The following is a 21,799-nucleotide window of genomic DNA, read 5'->3' on the forward strand; positions in this document are numbered from 1 at the left end:
AACAGCTGCCTGCCAGAAGGCCTCTGGCTCCCCACACAGCACTGTTCAGTGAGGTGTGGATGCTAAACCTTAGGAAGGAACACTTGGTTGGGAAATTGCAGGCCTCACTAACACCCAGTCTGATCCACTTTAACCACATGTTTCCATGGGCCTCCATTCCTTCTCTGGCCCCGAACACTTTCTGAACAACCCTAAAAACTCTCAGCATCAATTAATGCAAATGTGACAGGCTTCTCTGATATGTAGGGTAAGGAGTCTTTCAGCCTCATTAGAGAAGGGAAGGGCTTTCCATCCATCTCCTGATTTTGATGGAAATGGTATACAACATGTTTTATCTCTGTGAAACAATAAGAGCGAAGGGGCTGTGAGCCAGGGCCGCCAGCTAAGAGTTGAAGATGAAATTTAATTGGTTAGTAACAAAATTTTACTGCTGAGACAGCTTGTTTACATCTATTTAATGTCATTGCTTCCTGAATTTGTCTATCAGGGAGTGCTGCCTGACTGCTTCAGCCAGATAACAAACTGGTTCTTGCTGCTTACAGATTTATCTTCTCTTCTGGCCACCAGCAGCCCCTTTTCAGTGTTTCAGCCTCTGTCTGGTAGCATCCTTTCCCACTGGGCTGGACTGGGGTGCCCTCTGTACCTGCTTATACCATGGCCTTTCCCCTGCTGGTACTGCTATTTTAATCCCATCCCTTATCTCAGTCCTGGCTCTGTGCCTTTTGTTTGCTGTCCCATAGCCCTTTGCCACTTTGCACTTCTGTTTCCCAAACCTGATCCTTACAACCCCTGGAAAGTGCCTTTTATTTAAGTGAGACATTTCAGGTCTAACACTAAATTGTGCAAGGACATGGGAGCTGGATCTCCGGAACACGGAATTACTGAGTGAGCTCCTACTTTGAAGGACTGAGCCTATAATGCACTCCAATTTTCCTACATTTGCTTTAGTTTGAGCTGTGGCTGCCAGCTCCCCAGTGTGCCTGTAAAAGGCAGGAGGATGGGGAAGTGCATTTGTGCAGTTGCTGTGCCTGTGCATGGTGCAGGCAGCGTCAGAGACGTCTCTGACCCAGCACTCTTCAGGCTCTGGGTTTGCAAACCTCAGAGTTCAAACACGAGGGGGAAAAGGAATGCAAGTTTAGCTGAGAGCATAATGCACCTATCTGTGCGCAGAAGCCCCTGAAAGAAGCTCTGTAATTGGGCCGGTTGACATTCAGGTGATGAGCCCAAGAAAGAGCAGCCTGCACCTCCAGGAGGGCACACGGAGATTTGCTCCACAGTTCAAGGGGAAAAATATGAGACAGTATCACTGAAGTGCTGTTGTAGGAATGCTGAAGGCAATGGTCTGCGACAGCTTTAGGAGCATGACAATATTCTTTACAAATGGCTCTTGTTTCTGTTGCACTATAAAAGCAGGGAGGCAGCAGTTAGGTGTTTCTTTTAAAGTGGGAAGCAATTGTTTGTGAAAAGATGCTAGAGGAACACTCAGATGTACATGAAAAAAAAACCAGCAAAGCATGATTTTCATTCTAAAGCTCAACAAAAAGCAATGGAATGATTCTTTAGCTAGCTTTGTACCTGAGTGAATCCCAGCTTTCACTGTTTGAGTCTTGTTGGGAGGATTATTTAGCCAATGGAAATAATCCTGAGCACTTCCAAATTCTTCAGCTAAGTGCTGAGGAAGTTGAGTCAGGATAAAAGGTCTTGTTACAAAAATAGGTGCTGGCATGGAAGAAGGATGCTAGGCCTCGGAGTACTGCCATATACGTATTTCTCATGTTCAGGGGATCTGTTTCACTCAGACCGAGTCAGAGTTATTTCATAAGTTTTAACTGTTGCTTACACGAACTTCTGAGGGTAACCTACTGCAGAGCTGCAAAATAACCAGCATTGCAGGGACCCTGAGGCTCAGCTCCTTCCCTGTGAAGCCCTCAGAACCAAGCCACAGGAGGAGCAGAGTTTTGCACCGCAATGTATAACACGAGTGATAACAAAAGACGCTGTCAGGAGGTGTTAGTAGGCTAAAGGAAATTAAGAACATTGCTCCTGGAAACAGAAAGAGGAGCTCATTAAAAGAGATCCTGTTGAAAGGAGGCTTTGGGGAAAAGAGCACACCTTTTCAGAAGTCATAAGAATACTTATGAGAGCCACTTGCCTTCCATATCTATCATTAACTGGCATTTGGGATCTGAAACAATATGGATGCAAACCCTCAGAGCCTCTCACAGTGGCAGAATAGAACGCTGGAGAGGAACTCAGGCTAACAGCAATGGTGACATCAGATCATCACTTCTGTGGGTGAAGAATAGCAGGTGTACAGCTCTACCGCAGGAGATATTTGATACCATTCCTCTGGAACCACATTTTGTAGGTAGGACCTTGGACTAAAACTGGCCCCATGCTGCCACAGGACTCAGGAGAGACACTGCAATCACCTACCTGTGACAGAACTTTTAAAGGTGGCCAGCTGGCTTTGGTTTTAAGTGAATTGCAGGATGTTCTTCCCCATCCCCTGGGGCTCTCACACCCATGTGCTACTTCTACAGAACAAGGCCTTTTTCCCCAGGGGAGCAGAAAAGAGAATACCCTTCACACAATTTTGCTTCGCCCATAAGGGCATCAGCCAGGCATGACGTATTCATGGCAACTAACAAGGTTTGTAAATATACCATGTCTAGGAAGTCACTGGTGGCAGATGTTTTTTCTCCCTCACTGCACACAAGCCTTGTAAGCACGAGCACCCTTTCAGCACAGTAGCAAAGGAAAAATACGGTGATGTCTTGCCTTGGAGAAAGAAAAGGCATTGTCTAGAGATAAGCAATTCACGCTGCTGGGGAGGGGGGGCTCATTTGGAAAATTAAACATGACCTTTTAAGCAGAAAAAGAATGGATGTAGAGCAGACAGTCCATCAGCTGTGTGAGACAAAAATGTTGCAATATGGCTAAAAGCACCCTGTGCTTTTTTTGAACTCTGGGTACTATAAAAAGCCACGGGCACGTGATTTTGCCCGGTTCCTCTGAATATTGATATATGCAACAAAAGAAGCAGCGCTGTCTAATAATAAACATGGTGCATTCTCAGCACTTGATGGAGAAAATTGGGCCCTGGCTCAATCAATACAGTGGCACGAGCCTGACTTTCTGCTGTCCCCACCCTGCAGGTCCCTACCTGCCCTTGCTCCAGTGGCTACAGCTCAGTCAGCTCTGAAACACCCCCTTGGAACCCCACAGGCTTCCCCACCAAACACAGAGCCGTGGCTTCCACTGCAAACTGAGCTTCATCCCTAACTCCTGGCACACCTGGGCTCAACCTGTGTGTCACAAGAGCACAGGCAGGATGGGTGTGAGAAGCTCCCTGGGTCCTGGGGCCAGTGCAGCTGTGGAAGATGAGTGAGCGCTCTGTGTCTCTTAAGAAGAGATCCTTGTAGGAGAACAAGACCCAGGGCTAAAGGAGACCTCAACATCTGCAGAGCACAAGAGGTGCACAGTCATTGCTGATTGCACTGAAGCACTTGAGGTGAAGAATGTGCTGCAGAACTCTCTTGCTGCATTGCAGAGGTCATGTCTGCCTTCTCCAAAGTTCCCATCCACATTAGGCTGTCCTCTACTGACCTCTTCTTGGATGCGCTATGACCTTCCTCCAGAGGTGAGGGGCTGCCAGTGAGCCAAAGCTGTCACACACTGTCAGTTTGAAGTTTTCCATTGCCCTTTAGGTCTGCTGCTGCCTCCATCTGTCAGGGCCATTCAGCTGCTGCATTTTGTCACAGTCTCAGCCTCTTGGCTGTCTGAGTAAGCAGTTGCCTGGAAATGTCAAAAACCCCCAAAGTAGAGGCGTCCCATGCTGCCTGTGCTTCTCATCCCAGACAATCTCTGAAAGAACACAACCTTGTGGCTATGCCTCCAGCACCTGGGACCAGGGGACAGCATGCTGCTGTGCCTCCTGTTACAGCAACCCACAGCAGGCTTTTGATACCAGGCTGCCCACCTTTTTTAATAGTGGATTTCATTCATCCAAAGTTGCATGGCTGGAGCAGCCCACACCCACACTGACACTGGTTTGGAGACTCCATTTGTACATCAAGTTTTGGTTTACTGCCACTCACCACCCCTTTAAAGTGAAGCCAAACCATTCAAGGAATGCACAGGCTTGGTGCCCTCCTCTGTACAGCCTGTGTAACACTGGTTTACAGGCTTCCAGAAAGAAGAGTTCGCTGGGGAAGAAGGGCAGGAATGTGTCAAAGCATCAGCCTTTCATTTCTGTGTTTACATAAATAGGAAAAAAAATGTAAAATAATGTTTAAAACTCTCTTAAAAATACCAGGCATGCTCTTCCTGCTGACCTTGCATGAAAATGATAATCAAAGAGCCTTTGTAGTTTACAGCCTTTTTTACTTACAGTTCTCTCACATGGAGATAAAATACTTGTTGGTACAGTGAGTGACAGGGAGAGAAGTGATACTAACAGTCTTCCAATGATGTCATCCCAGGAGAAAAAAAGGGAGAAAAAGAACCAGCTGAAAATTAAATACAATAATAGAAATGTTTCTTTTCATATTAAAATGTTGAAAATATGGACATGTAGAGCCATATCACTGCTGGGTATAAGTCAGCATAACCCTGCTGACATCAGGGATGCTATATGCCAGTTCACACTATCCAAAGAGCTTTTCCTTTAACTGTGTTCTGCTTTTAGCCAATGAATTCCCAAGTGTAATTTCCAGCCTGCAACTGGACTGTGTGTGCAGGTTTACAGCAGTGATAAACCAAGGGGCTGAGGGGATGGCTTCCTATTTGAGAAGAGACTGCTCAGCCGTGCCTGCCTGCAGCGTGTCTCAAGAAAACAGTAAAAATGTTTGCCATTTCAAGCAATAATCCATTAACTGTGAGGTGGGTGCATAAATATCATCCTTATCTGGCACACAGGAAAACTGCATTCCTGCAGGATGTAGCAGGTCTGTGGCAAACACAGCCAGACCTCTGGTCTTCCCTCTGCCTACCCCAGTCCTGTGACTTCAGCTCACAGGGCTGTCAGAGAAAGATTCAAAGAAGCAGCACTTTACCTTGGAACAGACCACGTTGCACCAGGCACAAGATATTAAAAGAAACACAAACCAAAAGGCAGAATGCACTCTGTACCCTGCAACGTCTCCGCTTATTCACAGACCATTTCAAATCAGCCAAGTTAAACACTGCCCTGCACTATCCCTACACTCAGTACATTTCCCAAGGACACAGTTTAAAGGCTTTCATCAAGGCACAGCTTAATTTATTTGTTTGCTTCTCCCCTTGCTCAGGAGAAAGCATTTTTGTTTAAATGGGGAGGATAAATAGTCTCCTGACCCTTCTGTCTGCAGCACGTGCTCCTGCACTGCCCTGTGTTTATGAGGCTAATGGGGGAGAATGCTGTGGGAGGCCCTTGTTAAAACACTGGCAGTGCCTTCCCTTTTGTAGCAGGATGATTTGGGGATGCAGCTTTGTGTTTGCAGAAGCAGGAAAAGGAAGAAGAGACTAATAGAAAAATATCCATTATCAGAGCTTTCTGTGCATAAGGACAGACGGGCAAAATGCAGGGAAGACAACAAATACCTTGGAATAAAGAGCCCATGATGGAGATAAATAATCATGGGGCTCATTCAACAAGAGCCTGCTGTTTAGAAATCCACTGGAACAGCTGCAGCTTACACGTCATTATACTTCTGATCAGTGAACATTAGGAGCCTTTTTGTGAGTCCCTTGTTTGTTATATCAATCATTGCAAAACAGACTCTACAGACATAAAACCACACAGGAATTATGGGGACTTCTCCTCACCCCAACTTTGCCAGTCAGTCTCCATTTTAATCTTTTTAACTCCACCCCTTTATTCTGGTCTATAATGTACATCTTCCTCAGGCCTGTATGTTTTTCTTTTGGCTGTTTAAATCATCTGTTAGTAGAGTTTGATATCATATCACACCTTCTGGCTTGGGAGAAACTCGTGGAAATCTGGAGCTATAAAGGAAGGGTCTCAGGTCTTACATATCAAGCTCATTTCTGCACTTATTTATGGCCCTTGCAGTATCTTGGCAGTGTGTCAACATGCTGTGCAGGAAAAGATGTTTTTCCCTCCTCTAATTCTTTTGGGAATGCAATAAAGGAAAATGGCATATCACTGAGAATAGAGGGGGAAAAGGCCCCTGGATTTTACTGAAAGAAGAAAGATGCATCACTCCTGCACAAACAAGGAGAAAAAAGGAATAAAGAAATATCTGGGACCTCAACAGCTTTGTTTTTATCACAGATCAATTCTTCAGGCTTTGGATGTAGGGCTGGGTGAAAACCATTGGTGCCCCTAAATGGAGTGACCCATAGGCACACCCATGAGCTGGGCTTGCTCCTGCTTTCCCCATGGTGGTGGCCCCTTGTTGGCAATGGAGAGAGACGGGGAGACTGACTGAGTGATCAGAATCTGATTTTATTGTGGAATACAAGCACTTATATACTATTTTAGGGAGACTAGTAATGTGTACTACAATGATTAGGTTAAAATCACATACACAAACATGCATATAACAGCATCTCTTGCTTGCAGAGTTTAATGGGATTTTCTTTTTCTGATAAACCTGTTTGATTTAATCTTCTTACAATCCAGGTCTAATTTTCAAAGTTTTGTTTGCTTTTGTCAAGGCATCCTGTAATCAAATTTCTTATGTTAACCTGGCCCAAAGTCCCTCATCTGTCTTGTGTCCCCCAATATTCCAACAGCCCCTGAGCCACACCTGGTGGCTGCACACATCAGTGACCTGCAGCTCCTGGGTGCAGTGACTGAGCCTCCCCCAGCGTGTTGGACAGGAGAGGGCAATGGAACTGCTCCCACTGCCTTCTTCCTGCTGCTCTTGGAAGTTTATTTGTGAGCTGGTGTTGCTGTGGCTCCTCTTCAGCCACAGAATTACAGAATTCTGTTAAAAAATCACGGAACCACAGACTCTGCTGAGTTGGAAGGGACCGTCAAGGACCATGGAGTCCAACTCCCTGCTCTGCACAGCATAATCCTGATACTTCTCTGAGGTGTTTGGGGTCTTCTGTAGGCACAGCCAGCTCTCATGGAATGAGGTGTGTCCAGTCATTCCTGTAAGGTTTTCTGTGGATCCTCATTGGTTTGATTGCTCAAATGCCAACACAATTCCAGTAAGCCTCAGTTTCTAAACTGGGTCTTTATTTCCAAACTGGTTCCTAGTTCCAGATTTGCTCCATCACATTATGATCCCATACCTCCCTTGCTACCTACTCTCCACAGTTTCTGAACAGAAAGGAAACCAGGGTGTGCTGACTGATGGTGACAATGACATGTTTTGGGCTGGCACATGGTTTGGACCTCTGCAAAGGATGGCATGTTCTGTGCCATACCCTGGAATGCTCCTGTGGGTGCAATCTCCATGGATTAATCATATCTCTCCACAACAGAATTTTATTGCATGATTCATCTCTCAATATCTCCTGTGAGATCTCTTACTTTGTTTGCCACAACCTTTCCTTGCACATGCTTTGATATATCTGTATCCCAAGGTAGGCCTTTATCCTGCCAGGATGGAGATAAATGAACACAAGCATCCTGTGCCTGAGAGAGATCCCTGGAGCTGCTGGAACTTGTGCCCAGCTGTGGAAAGAAGATGCTGAAGCAGCAGGAGGCTTCATATCCACTGGACTGGCCAGTGCATTGTGTGACAGGAGGGAGGTTCCAGCCCATCCAGGAGAAAGGATTTCCCTTCTCCCATCTTTCTTAAGAACGCTTTTGCTGCAGCAAAGCACCATGAGGGACACCAAACACTCATTCTACTCTGGCAGTGTGCCGCTTCACTGATGGATGAGGGATCTCTTTGCCTTGTTTTGTTTTGTTTTACAACTGCTCCATTTTTCAGGAGCAGAGGGCTAAAACCAGTTTCTAGCACAGCCAGTGCAGGTGGGGTGTAGAATCCAGAGACCTCACCTGGCCATTCTCCATCTCTGCCTGATTTGCTGCACATGGTGTAGCCCTTCCCTGGGGAGGGGACATCTCTGCAGTGACAGAAGTGACTTGTGCTCTCTGCTCTGTGCTCCCTTTGTGCTGGCCACTGCTCTGCTCATCCTGCTGCAGGCACATGGACACAGCTTTGAGTGTGGGATCCTTTGGATGCTGAACAATTTCCTATCTCCAATTTCCTATCTCTCCTAGACCATTAACTTCCCAACAGTGTAAGGGTGACAAGGCAGCCTATCTAAGCAGGAACTAAGCATGAAGTCAGTGGTTAACCATAGCTGAGCAGGAAAACCCACAAGCAAAAATGTAACATGCTGTGTTTCCAAAATGTTTGAGATCCTGTGTGAGATAATATTACTTAGAAAAATGATGTGATATAATTAAAAAGGCCTCCTCCTCTACCCCCACTGCCTGCTATTGGTTGTTCCCTGCTCTCCTGGAGCTCCCTGGCAACACAAGAGCAAATAAACAGCATCAATCACTTACATTCACTTTGGTTTTCTTTTTCATCCTTGTTGTTTAATTTAAAAATGCCCCAAAGTTGTTATTGTGTTCCCCCGCTCCTAATAAATAAAAAAACCCTGAATAAATAAAAAAATCACAAATTAGTCCTGACTTGCTTGCAACCTGCCTGACTAAATATCTCAAGCAGTGTTCCAGCCATCACATCCTGAGTCCCTGACACCAAAGCTATTCCCAACAACAGCACAGGAATAACTTCAGCAAGGCAGGTAGCTTCTCCTGGAATCATTCATAAAAATGATTCATTATTTAGGAGGGCAAGTAAGGCCACTGGGATCTGCACTTTCTGCTCAAGAAAGAAGCTCTACACACTGTCTGTGTTAACCCTCTAGAATACATTCACATGCATACCACTAGCAATGGCTCATAATTAAACTTCTCATGTCCCACTGGAGAACTACCCCAGGGAATTTTCTAGAGTTGTTTCATTGTCATTGATTTTTGCCCTAGCTAAATTAAAAAAAAAAAAGTAATGATCAAGCAAATACAGACTTTCTGAAGATGATAAATATTGTCAGGTCAGGAATATTTTCTTACATAGCTAAGAAAAGTGAGAAATATTTATGCAAAATGGTTGTCCTATGGGCAGTGTAGGAATAATTAGGGAACTTTAATTCCATAGCAAAAGATCTATTCTGTACTGGAGAGATAATGAACTGTAATTCATGGTAACAGTGTTAGGCCAAAGTCTCAATATCCACAGAATTTCTCCCTTTAAGCTGCTTTATGCATCCTGAACACCAAGACAGAAGGACGTGGAACCTGAGAAACCTGATCCTTTGTCCTCCTAAGTCTCTGTGGCTTCTACACAGCTGAGCAGGGAGGTTGCTGGTGGTGCCCTGTGGAGGCTGGCCTAGAACAGAGACTAGACAGAGCTAAATATTAAAGTAGGGATTTATGAAGAGGCCTCAATAGATCCACCATGGGCAGCACAACCCAAAATGGCCACAAAAATGGATGACAGGTCATGGGGTCTCACACTTTTATAAGTTTTGGTCCATTTGCATATTGGAGCTAATTGTCCAATTACAGCTTTAGGTTATGAAGTCCCATCCTTCTTGTTTTTCTCCCTTCAGTCCATGTTGTTTATGCTCTTGAGCTTGAGATCTGGATTGGCTGTCCTTGGTCCCCATCTAGAGAAGGAATTATTTAGTGTCCCTACTCTGGGAAGAGAGCTCACCATGTCCTAATGTGAAGCTTAGACTTACACACTAAAGCAGAACAGAATGTGAAAAATATGAAAGATAAAACCCGAGGCATCACTGGTGAGTGTGGCACATGCCACTGGCCATCCTCACTGCTGAAACTGTGGACACCTAAGGAGAACTACAGGGCCTGAGCCAGAAATGGCCCAAATCAAGAGATGATTGCTTCAAGTAAACTTGGAAAGGGCCTAAAACCAAAATGCTCCTGTTGAACTTGGTGGGCAGCTCAGCCCCATACAGCCACTTGCTCATCCCCACTCACAGGTGGGATATGGGAGAATCAGAAGTGTCAAAGTGCAAAAACTGTGGGCCAAAGGCCATTTAACAGGTAAGGAAAAAGCTGCCCATGCCAGAAAAGCAAAGCAAGGAATCCACTCCCACTCCCCCTCCCCAGCTGCAGGTGGGTGTTCAGCCATCCCCAGGACAGCCCTGCTGCATCACACCCAGCCTGGGAGGACAAACAGCATCACCTGAGCAGCCCCATTTCCTTCTCCCCCAGCTCTGCTGCTGCTCAGGATGCCATGTGGTGTGGGGTAACCCTTGGCTCAGCTGTCCCACTGTGAGCCCTCCCAGCTCCTCCCAGCCCCAGCCTCTCATCGATGGGGGGTGAGAAGCAGAAAAGGCCTTGACTGTGTGGAAGCTGTAACAAAACAGCAATAACAAAAATAACAAAATAACAAAAATAACAACCAGCAATAACAAAAACATCCGTGTGTTATCAACACTATTTGGCATTGAATACCCTAAACAGCATAGCACTGTGAGAAATTTAACTCTGTCCTTGCCAAAGCCAGTCCAGTTGGGAATAGCTGAGCTGTGTTAAGGCTTCCTAAACACCTGTGACAGCTATGCTGATGTGTAGTTCCAGAGCAAGGGGACTCAGCCCCCTGCTTCCCAGACCTTCTTGTCAGGTCCCAGGGAGCCAAAGCAACCAAGGCAAACACTCATAGGGTCCAGCCTGAATGCAGTCCCTTTTCTGCACTGGGAAGGAAAGGAATCTCCTGCTCTGAGGTTTTTGGTGTCCCTGTTTGACCTTGCAGGCATTTCCCCCTGCCTGCTCATCCCAAGCAGGATACTTTGGGATGGATATGTAATTCTCTGGGGTGGTCACCGCAGACAAGCTGATTTAGCAGTACTCAGAGAGCGGACAGTGTCTGTGAGGATGCTTCCCTAGGAAAGGCTTTGCAGGCAGGCAGTCTATCCATACCGTGGCATAGCTTCCATTAGCTGCTAATTGCCCTGCTAAAAGATTACCTCTGTGTTTCTCAGCCTTTTCCATGCTGTGAGCATGGAAAACACATTTTTCAAACATGTTTTCGTGTTTGAAAACAGCTGAAGTTTTTTTACACCCCCTCCCTGACATATCTCCCAGGAAAATAGAGGCCTTGGGGAGTGACCCATCCCCTGCTGCAGGCTGCAGCCCAGACTCTGAGCTGGGACATTTGCATGACTTTTTAAACAGCATTTTAACACTGCAGCAGCAGCAGTGGTGTGTGGAAGAGTTTTGCTCTGAAAAATGCTGCCTCAGAGGAGACATGGTCTGTCAATCCAACACACCCCCAGTAATTGCTGTGACCCTTAATGACAGAATAGTTTGGGTTGAGAGGGACCTTAAAGGTCACCAAGGCCAACCCTCAGCAGTCTCTGGGCTAACACCACTCTGTCTAATCAACATTTGCAGAGCATCCTTGGGACCCCAGCACACCTGAGGGAGCAGCAGCACAAACCTGAATTCCTGTTGGATCCCATGGACAGTGACTCTCTGCAGAGCCATTTAACATCCCTCCTGCTCCAGCTGTGGGAGAAGCAGAGCAAAGCCAGCCTCTCCCACCACCTCTCCTCCCTACAGGCACAGAAGAGGTGCTCTGCCCTCCCTGCCATAAGCTAATAGCAATGGTCTCCTTGTCTTTGGAGTGAAAGAAGTGCCAGCAAGGCAGCAGTGCTGCCAGTGCTGCCTCAGCTGAAGGGTGGAGGCATTGCTCAGAAAGCTGAGTAAGTAGCCCCAGCCATGCCCAGGCAGTCTGGCAGCAGAGTTCTCACTGAGATCTTTTATTCCTGTGCTAGGAGATGGAATTGATCTGAGGATTTTGGAATTATTATTTTTTTAATAATTATTATCTTGTTTGGCACCAAGATGAGTGGGTAAAGTTTCAGAGAAAAAAAATGTACATGAATTCAGACACTCCCATAATATCATTCACACACACACACTTGAAAAGCACATTTATTTCTTCTGTTTTATTTTGTGTATGAGTTAGACCCAGCCACTTCCTTGGCATGTGTGCAGGCAGAGCCAGAGCTCACACCAGGGTGGGCTGAGGCTGCACCTCACATCTTCACCTCACATCTTAGCTGATTTGCAGCTTGGCCAAAGGAGACCTGCTTGGGCCGCATCTTTTTGTGTTGGTTCAGTTCAGTTGTATTGGAAAATTACAGAGGCAGTGTGAGGACTCATTAAAGGTGTCTTGTTTTGCTTGGATGAAAGTTGTAAACTCTAACTAAAGTATGTCTATGTAAGAATTATGCAAGCACAAAATGACCAATTTAAAGATGCTTGTGCAACAATATTTTATATGCCACTAAATTTATATTTCTAAGCATCTGGCTTTTCTTCAGGTTGGACATCAGGAAGAATTTATTAATGGAAAGATTTTTTTAAGCATTGGAATTGGTTGCCTCGGGAGGTGGTGGAATCATCATCCCTGCAGGAGTGCAAGAAATGGTTGGGTGTGGCACTCAGCACGTGCCAGCTGCCCACAAGGATGGTAGTCAGGCAAAAGTTGGACTCAGTGGTTTTGGAGGTCTTTTCCAGCCTAAACAACTCTGTGATTGTGTGATTCTCTAAAGCTAACCAGGACAATTCCCAGTGAAGGTATGGAGGACATCACTGCCTTTTAGCACGTCCTGCAGTGCAGTGCAGCTTGGCAGCCACTTCTTTCCACATGTTATGGATGGATAATGAAATGATTGGCTCTTTCAATTAAGGGATGACTATTGAGTGAATATTAAGAAAAGCTTTAGTGATGTATGGTTATGTTATTGTGGTTTAGATGTCCTCTGTTCTCCCCATGGTTCCCTTTACCCCTGTATTGTTGCCATCAAACAGCCTGGGCTGTCCAGGACAGGTACAAAGAAGCTGCACAGGTGTCCCTTGCATGGGGCAGCTGGGAATGGAAAAGCTTGGGGGTGCTTAGGGGGTGAGGCACAGCAACACCTGATCTCCAGTCCAGTGACAAGAAAGCAGTTTGCACTGATAAATGGCAAAGAGCTGACTGACAGACTTTGGGAGGGGCTGATGCAACCCCCAGGGGTATAAAACACGGAGCATCCAGCTTGAAGGTGAACTGGCCATGTGGTATCCATGAGGGGCAGTTCCCAGTGCTGCAGCTTTTCCTTATGCAGTCCTTTGTTGTATTTTTGTTAATGCTTAATAAACCTTTTTAAATTTTCAGAGTGAGCAGTTGTCTCTCACACACACTTACCTGGTTAAACTCCTTCTGTGCCCCAGTGGCTGTTAAAAAAGACTGGTTGGGCAGGGAGAGCAGCTGGCAAGGAGTAATGGTGAGGGGAGGGAGGCAGTTCCCTGCTTGTTTTACATGACGTCAGGCTGTCCAATCTGTCCTTGTAAGAAAGGAGACAGATGGAGAACAGAAAGATAAAGGAAATGTCAGTTTAGACTATAAACCTGGTGGCACTTGCAGGTTACACTGTACAAGCAAAACAACTTGTGTTGTGCTAACTATCCTTGACAAATAATTGAGGGCTGTTTTAACACTGCTGCTGCTGCTGCTGGGGTCAGCCCAGGATGCCAGCAGCTCCTGTGCAGGCTGGCAGAAGGAGAGGGATGCTGTAAATGCTTCCTCAGAGTTGCTTTCCTGACTCAGCTCTTGCACTGAAGCCACACGGTGCCAGAGCATCAGCCCTGCTGGGTGGCACCCCGTCCTGCTCTAAGTCCTTTTCCTGAAGGCAGAGAAGTTGTGGAGCTCATTAAGGCATTTCCTCTCATCAGGGAGACAGATTTAGCTGGGAGAGCTGTGTCCCCTGAGCCCGGGTACCTCCACAGGGACTCCTGGAAGCAGAGGTGGGTGTGCTGCCCTCTCCTCCTGCCCTGTACCTGTCAGATGAGTCGTTTCTGCTCAGCTTTTCCCTGGCAAGGCCTGTCTGGCTGCACACAAAGCCATGGAGGCACACAAAGCCATGAACCCCAGCATGTCCCTGCTCCTGGGACAGGCTCTGTTCCCATCATGCAGCTGTATCTCTCACAGGACCTGTCATTTTTTAAAGTGCAGATACACCCTGGCTGCATGTGCATCTATAAACCCCTTCCCTCACACATTTTCACCCACTTTTGTGCACCTTTGTCAGAGCAGGATGGTGGGGCAGGGTTTTACTTTTCCTCTGGCACCCACAGCAAGTTCCCTGCTCACAGGAATATCTATTGCATTTCAAGTCACAGTCAAAAACCAGGCATCTGCTTCAATTTGATTTTAAAAGAAGTCAGGTCTCTTTTCCAAATTACTCAGCTCTCAGATTTCAAAGGCAGGGAGCAGACCGCATGTGCAACAGTCCTGTTTTATTCACTGCCTGTAATTTGTGGTGTGGCTTCTGCTCCCCGTGTCAGGGAGTAACTTTTCAAAGGGAATTAAACAGCAAGTACTGAGCGCCTCTGGGTGAACAAGCTGTTTTCTTTAAACCTGAAGACATTACAAGAGAATCCCAGCCTCTATTAACACAACTGCTGAGCTTTCATGGTGGCAGAGGGAAGCTTTTGAGTATGAACTCTCACTGCTCAGGAACCAAAAGTCAAATGAGAAACATGGAGAATATATCAGTCACAGAAAGCCCATTAGTGTAGGCATGGAGAGATGCAAACAGGATTGAATGCAACAGTAGCCTGTTTGTAAATATTTGTAAATACTGTTTCATATCACTTGGGTATTGCAAATCTCTGAATTTTTTGCTTTCCCAGAATTCCTGCTCTCTCCTGAAAACTCCCATTGGTTTCAAGCTGGCATCTCTCAAGGTCACACTGGTCTGCTATTCACTATTAAAACCACCTCCCATGGAAGAAACCATTAAAAGCATCAGGAATCGGATCACAAGCCATTTACTGCAGAGTGTGTTTCTCCCACTGTGTTTGCTGTGCTCTTAGCTGGCACAAAGGGCTCCCATCCTGAATGGGGCCTCCGGGCGTGATTCTAAATGTTAAACAGTAATTATTTTTTGTTAGTTTTGTTTTAAACAAAACACATGAAAATCAGGGCTTGCAGAACTCCCCAGACAAAAGGCAGCTTGGGTTATCACAAACTGCCTGGGTCTGCAGCAGATCATTTGCATTGCCTCCTCTGGCACATTCTGGCTCTTAAGGAGGTCAAACATGCCCTGGCTTTCCCTAGGAGAAAATGTTGTAATGCTTTGTATGACACATGTTTTTAAAGTAATTAAAAAAATAAATATTACTATCTCTACGTAGAGTTTATTTTTATGAGTCTCAGAGAATCGTATTAATTGCTTAATTTATATTTCCATCAGGGTTCATCAATTAAGAGGAATCGCTGGCATTATTATCCTTGTAAAACACCACATCCGTCAAAAACGAAGCAGAGTCAGAGGTCTAACCGTTAATCAGGTCACATTTCACTTCCTGTTGACATTTTTATTTCCCTTGCAGAAAATATTTGACGTTAAGTCTGGGATTATGAGCGCTGTTCAGCGGGTGCAGAGCTGCAGAGCCGCAGAGCCCTGCTGGTGCAGCTGGGGAGAATTCACCGCCAGTCGCTCGCCAGGCACCTCTTTAGGCAGCTCAGGGTGGATCGACAGCTATTCATCTCAGTGATGAATGGGAAATCACTCCAAGGTGAAGGTCAGATTTCCATCTGCACCTGAGAAAGCAAGAAACAGGACCAGCAATGGCAGCAGAGGTTGTTCTGTCGTGGCTTTGTTGCAAGCTGAGCAGTTTGGAGAGTTTGGCCAGGGAGGCAAAAATACCATAATGTGATAAATGTGATCAAGTGTTTGCTGCCAGCAGGGATTCAGGAGGCTGGGATGATGACATGGGAGAAGAGAGGAGAGGACAGCTGTGGTCAAGGATTCGCTTTAACACAAGGCAAACAGGGAGGACAGTTTTGTAGTTTAGGAAATTGGCCCAGAGACAGGGAGGCTTTCAGTTATTCAGAGCCAGATATTCATAGAAATGTCTTGAGCAACCTTGAATGGGTCATTTAATTCTCCTGGCGTAAACTGAGCCTCAGAGAGGCACAAAACGTGCCAGCCTACACAGGCTGGTGTTGGGTGGCTGCTGCACCCTGAGCAATATGGGAAAACCCCTCTCTGCCTCACAAGTTTTTCCTAGTGGACTTGTTAACTTACATCCCAAGATAATCTTCTGACTCAATGTTCACTATTACCAGCACACCATTGGTTCAGAGTCTACAATAAGGAACTAAAAATATTTTCCCTTTGTTCACCATATCACCTGCAACTTTCCAGAGAAGTCATCAGTTCTGTTGGTGGAATTTGAGTAATGTGCACTGTTCTTGGGGTAGCTGACTTATACCTTGAGAACAACAACCAAACCCAATGTAGCTCATAATCCATTTCTTTCCTATTCCCTCTTTGCTAATGTCTCCCCTCTCTTCATTAATTTTGTCTCATTTGTAGAAATAGACACTTTATTTGCTATTGCTCCTTTCTTGTGCAAACGCCACCACTGCCAACCCCCCTCCCCACTCCCAATTAATGCTTTTTCTCAAAAAGTGATGCAGAGCGTTGATTAGAGTTATTTGTTAATAGTGATTACACTGCACTGGAAAAAGAATTCTTTATTAAAAATGTTACTTGGACCAACACCTGCAAAAGAGAATCCAGTGTAGACACACAGTGAGGGCTCAGACAAAACCAGTAACTTTCTAAAACTATGGTTCATGTTTTAGCATTTAATTCACATTTTTCAAACTTGGAATAGTCTTACTACCTCCTCCAACTATCTGAGCTACAGGTACTTAAAAAGGGGAAGAAACTACACATGTGTGTCCTTTTTCTCAATGAAACTATGTAAAAGTTTCAACTCTCATTAGGAAGCTGAATTTTTCACTTGAAACATCTGTAGAGAGATGTCAAGAGATGTTTCAGAGACAACCAAATTCCTCCATTTCTGTGAGCTGGGGTGGAATTAGATCAATGTTGTGGGGCAAAGTCCATTTCCATGGAGTGTAACACACCTGCTGGAGGTATTCTGTTAGCAGGTAAATCTGCAGACCTTGCCTCTTTCTCCTGACACAAAAGGCATGTTTGAGTAATACCAATTCTCAGATAAGCAGATATTTCCTCTTATACATATTTGCTTTTTGTGGGGCATGGGGCATTTTCTCTACAACAGCAGTCTCAAAACTTCTTTGGATTGCTCTCTACACTCCCAGTTTGACAGCACTGCTTTGAGACCACTGTGACTCAGAATGAGCTCAGATTTTTATCAGATTCTGCACTAAATCTTTGTTTTGCTGAATATTTTACATGTTAGAGTACATGTGTGAGAACCAGAGGGGGAAGAGAGCTCACTTTTGGGTGGTGGAGTGAATGTGGGAAAGCATGGCATTGATGTGGCCAGTGAGAGTGCTTGAAATCCCTCTGCAGTCCTGGAACACTCAGGAGGTTTCTGGCTGACTCCCAGCCCCTGGACAGAGTCAGCAGAGAGGGTCCTCTCCTGCTCATTTAGGGTCAGTCCTTCATGTGTGTGCCCCAGGTGTCAACCTTTGGCACTCCTTGTGCTGAGACAAAAAGAAACCAAATCCCCTTGATGTACACAGTCCATCTTGTGGATGGAAAGACAAGTGTGGGCAACTAAAACCTCCCATGTAAATAAACATTTTAGCAGAGCTGATCCACTGTTGAGCAACCTGTGGCTCCCAGTGCTGCCGTGGCTCTCCAGCTTTATTTGGGTTGTGTGTCCTCAAGGCCCTCTGAGTCCCAACTTAAGTATTCAAAAGCCACCAGCCTGAAATCTCCTCCTGATACAGGTGAAGGTCTGGGTAAATATTGACATCTCCCACCAAAAACTTCTGTACAAAAAAAAAAAAAAATTCTCTGCAATCTCATTGGGAAAGAGTGTGTTCCTTTCCCTTTGTAATATTGCATAACTGCAGCTGAGTGTGAAAGGAAAGCAAGTGCATGTCTGTGTTTTTCCTTATGCATTACCTTCAGAGAAAAGAGGGTTTCTGTTGCATCTCTGGTTGCAGCAGGTAGAGTAAAATGGTTTTTTTTTTCCTGTGTATGACTATAACTCCTGAAAAGCTGCCTTCCCAGGTTGATCAAGCAAGTCATGAAAAATGGTCTGTTTATAAAAATGATGACTCTGATCGAGTTAAAGCACTGTAAGGCAGGCAGTACTGTCCCCAAAGAGAGAAAAATAAAGGCTTTATGGAGAAATATCTTGTTTTCCTAATAGCTTGGTTTGGAAACAAGTTTATAAAACACATTAAAATCCCCCAGGGGCTTGAGAACTGCGGTGTTTCTGAACAGCCACATTTACCTTGACCTCACAGCTGTAGGATAAGGAAAGATTTCCTTCCTTTTTAGCCCCAGGAATACCAGACTTGGCATTTATTTACCACTTGCATCTTAATAGCTCTAGAACCACAAACCAAGAATCCTTGCAGCCCAAACAGAGCCGCAGGTTCTGGCACCTTTACTATGACCTGTCTTTCACCCCTTTCCTCATCTGCCTGAATGAAAGCCAGCCCTGTGGGGCTCTTGCCTGCCAGGGTTAGAAATTTTCCACAAGAGTTCAGGAGTATGCTCAGAGACATAGGCCAGTTGAAGAAAAAAAATGTTTCATGGAGGTTGCAAAGAACAATTTTGATTTTGATCATATTCAAAGTACTGTTAAGTTTAAGGGGTATGGCAGGGAGGGACAGGATTTCCATTTGTTTGTGCTTTGTGGTGTTTTGGTTTTTGTTTGTTTGTTTTTGTTTGGGGTTGTTTTATGTTTATGTTCTTGTTTGGTTTGTTTTAGTTTTTTAAATTTTATTTTGTTTTATTTGACCATCACATTTTGTAATCCTGTTGTCTGCTTTTAAACTTTAGGAAGATCTTGGCTCATCAAGTTTTTTATGCAAAGTACTTGGGAAACAAAACATGGAAAGGAGAATCTGGGACCAGTAAGTGCACAAGGCAAAGACCAGACCCTATCAGGTTTTGAAATTGATCAACTTCTCCCCTGTCTCTTGCTGCCCTCACTAATGCATTGGGATTTTTATTTTATTATTTTGACTGAGCAAATTAATGGGAAAGTGGCTGAATGTAAGACTAGCAAGGGAGATTTCTTAGTGTCTGTCCTGCAAAGTGACAGTGCTTTATTTCCTTGACCACAGCACCAATGTGCAAAGTGCCTTAGGGGCACTGTAATCGCTAAAGAAAAATCACACAAGTGAAGGGTGCATTTTGTTTACCAGAGGGTCTGTCAATGTCCATGCAGTGTTCTCATTGTCCTGGCTTGTAAGATATGGTTTGGGGGTGTTTATTCTATTTGCCATCTGTCAGAGGTGGGGCAGTTATCCCTCGTTAATGGGGCAGTTCTCTTTATCTCTACCACAACCAATCCTCCCTCCAGGAGATCTCTTCTGTCCATAGCCAGTGAGTGTCCCTGCATGGCTGAAAAAATTCCATCATCCCACTGGGAGAGGCTCTGCCCAGGGGAGGAGCCAAGCATTCCTACCTGGATATAATCTGAGGTTTGGGAACAGCACAGCAGCCTTTGCCCACTGCATTCCCAGAGGAGCAGCTTTCTGCTGCCCTGCATTCCCAGAGGGAGCCCAGGCCCATCTCCAGCAGCCCTGGAGCTGCAGAGGAAAACTCCCCCCTTGTGCAGGATCCCTGCTGCAGCAGAGCCACAGCTGGCACTGCAGGAGGGCTGAGCCCCCATGGGATGGGGCTGGGACACTGCCCTGACATACAGGGGCCAGGGCATGGTCTGACTCTGTCAGTAGGCTTTTTTGTTGTTTGTACAATTACATTTGTATTTTTAGTTTTCCTAGTAAAGAACTGTTATTCCTATTCCCATATCTTTGCCTGAGAGCGCCTTAATTTCAAGTTATAATAATTCATAGGGAGGGGGTTTACATTTTCCATTTCAGGGGAGGCTCCTGCCTTCCTTAGCAGACACCTGTCTGTTCAAACCAAGACACTCATTCTCACCTAGAACATGAAATAGAGTAAAATGTGGGCACTGGTGTGTTCCTGGAGCTCTCAGCTGCTCCATTAGGCTCACATTAGAGGAGCATCTCGATGTCTTTCCATGAATGGCACAGCATTGTGGGTGTGGGATGTCTGGATAAACCACTGCCTCCAGACTGGAGGAGCCAGCTGCTGCTGAAGGGGTCTCTGAGAGGTTCATGGGGTGTTGCCTGCTGCCCAAGCATTCTGTGGGTAAAGAACCAGAGAAGGGGAGTAAAGTCAAAGGAAATTTTTAGGAGAGCTGTCTCCCCCTAATATATAAAGGAGAATGCAAGGTGGGAGATAATGGAAGTCGTAATAGGAATAATGATTATAATAATGACAACAATAACAATCACCTTTTAGAATAGCCATGAAGAATTTATCTAAAAAATGAGTGCACAGCAATATAGACTGTAAGATATGGCTGCCATTTCATATTCCTAGTGACTAGACCTTGCACCCCATTTTCATTCCCAAGTATGCCTTTTTAGTTTTATACTTTTAACCATTGGTTTAGATTTATAGCAGCTCAGAACACTGGAATCTCAAATCATGATGGGAACCCCTCTGATATTAACTCCATAAGGATATTAACCTTCAATTATAATGCACTGTTTCACCCTACTGAACCATTATACTGAATTTTTGAAACAAAGACTACCACTGGAAAAAAAGAAAGCTTTTTCTTTATATTAATTTTTCAGGTGTAAGACACCATTTTAAAAAAGCCATGTGTATAAAAATAAAAAATTGTCCAGTCATGCTATCCATTATATAGTATTTAACTAAGAAGAATAGGCATTGACTATAGATTTAAAAACTCAGTGGATCCCTGAGAGCCACTATGTAATCTTACAAATGCAATTATGATTCAAAGCAAATGTTAAAATCAATGTCTTTATGACTCATCATCAGCAACACATCCCTCAGAAGAGAAAGCTGATGATGGAGTTAACTGATGGATGCCTTTCCTGTAATGCTGCTCAGGGCAAATAATTTTACAGCACATTCCAGAGTGCTGAATGACCTGGAGAGATGACAAACCCCTTTGTGAATCCCCTGGGAGCTGAACCAGGGAAAGGTGGAAATTACCAGCAAAAAACCTGACTTGCTGAAAAAATGGTTACATTTTTCTCAGCCGGAGCCTCTATACCCACCAAAATGAGGATGGTGCTGCAGCAGATTTCCCAGATTAAATCAGATGACAAAGAGCTGTGCTGAGGAACTGAAAGTGTGTGAATTCATCCTGCTTTTACCTACATGCAGACACTGTCCTCTGAAAATCTCTGGACTCTGTCTAAAAATCTTAAAGGTGGACCGTAGAACAGGGCATTCTTTTAGCCTAGCAAGCTTTGACCCTTTTCAGCAGATTTACAGGAAGTTATAGCTTGACTTCTTCCATACATAACATGCACTTGGTAGTCTTGGTCACCTTTTTGTGTGTGTTTCTTTCCACAGCTCTGTCCTTTAGATCAGAGCACAGGTTGTAAGGGAGACTTTACAGCCTTCCAGGGACCTTTAAAGATCAAGGAACAGGGGAGCAGAGGGCTTGGCACTCTTTGGGCTGCTCTACAGGTGCAATGTGAGGAGCATTGAAGGGATTCAGGGGTCCCTGGGGCTGGAGGTGGTGGGGGGTTTTCCAGTGTAAGAGTCACACTTGCCCTGGTCTCTAGCTTTAAATGAAAACCCTCCCTGCTTTTTTATTTAATGAGGAGGGGGAGAAATAGGTCCTGGGAAAGATCTTACCAGTCCTTACTTTCTTAACTCCTTGACTTGAAGGTTGTTGGGAATTTTTAAGTAGATGCAGCTGGTGCCTCCCATTGATTTGAGAGGATGGACAATGGGTCAGAATTGCTGTTTCCTCTGA

The sequence above is a fragment of the Zonotrichia albicollis genome, chromosome 2, assembly GCF_047830755.1.
Source record: "Zonotrichia albicollis isolate bZonAlb1 chromosome 2, bZonAlb1.hap1, whole genome shotgun sequence".
Lineage (NCBI taxonomy): Eukaryota > Metazoa > Chordata > Aves > Passeriformes > Passerellidae > Zonotrichia > Zonotrichia albicollis.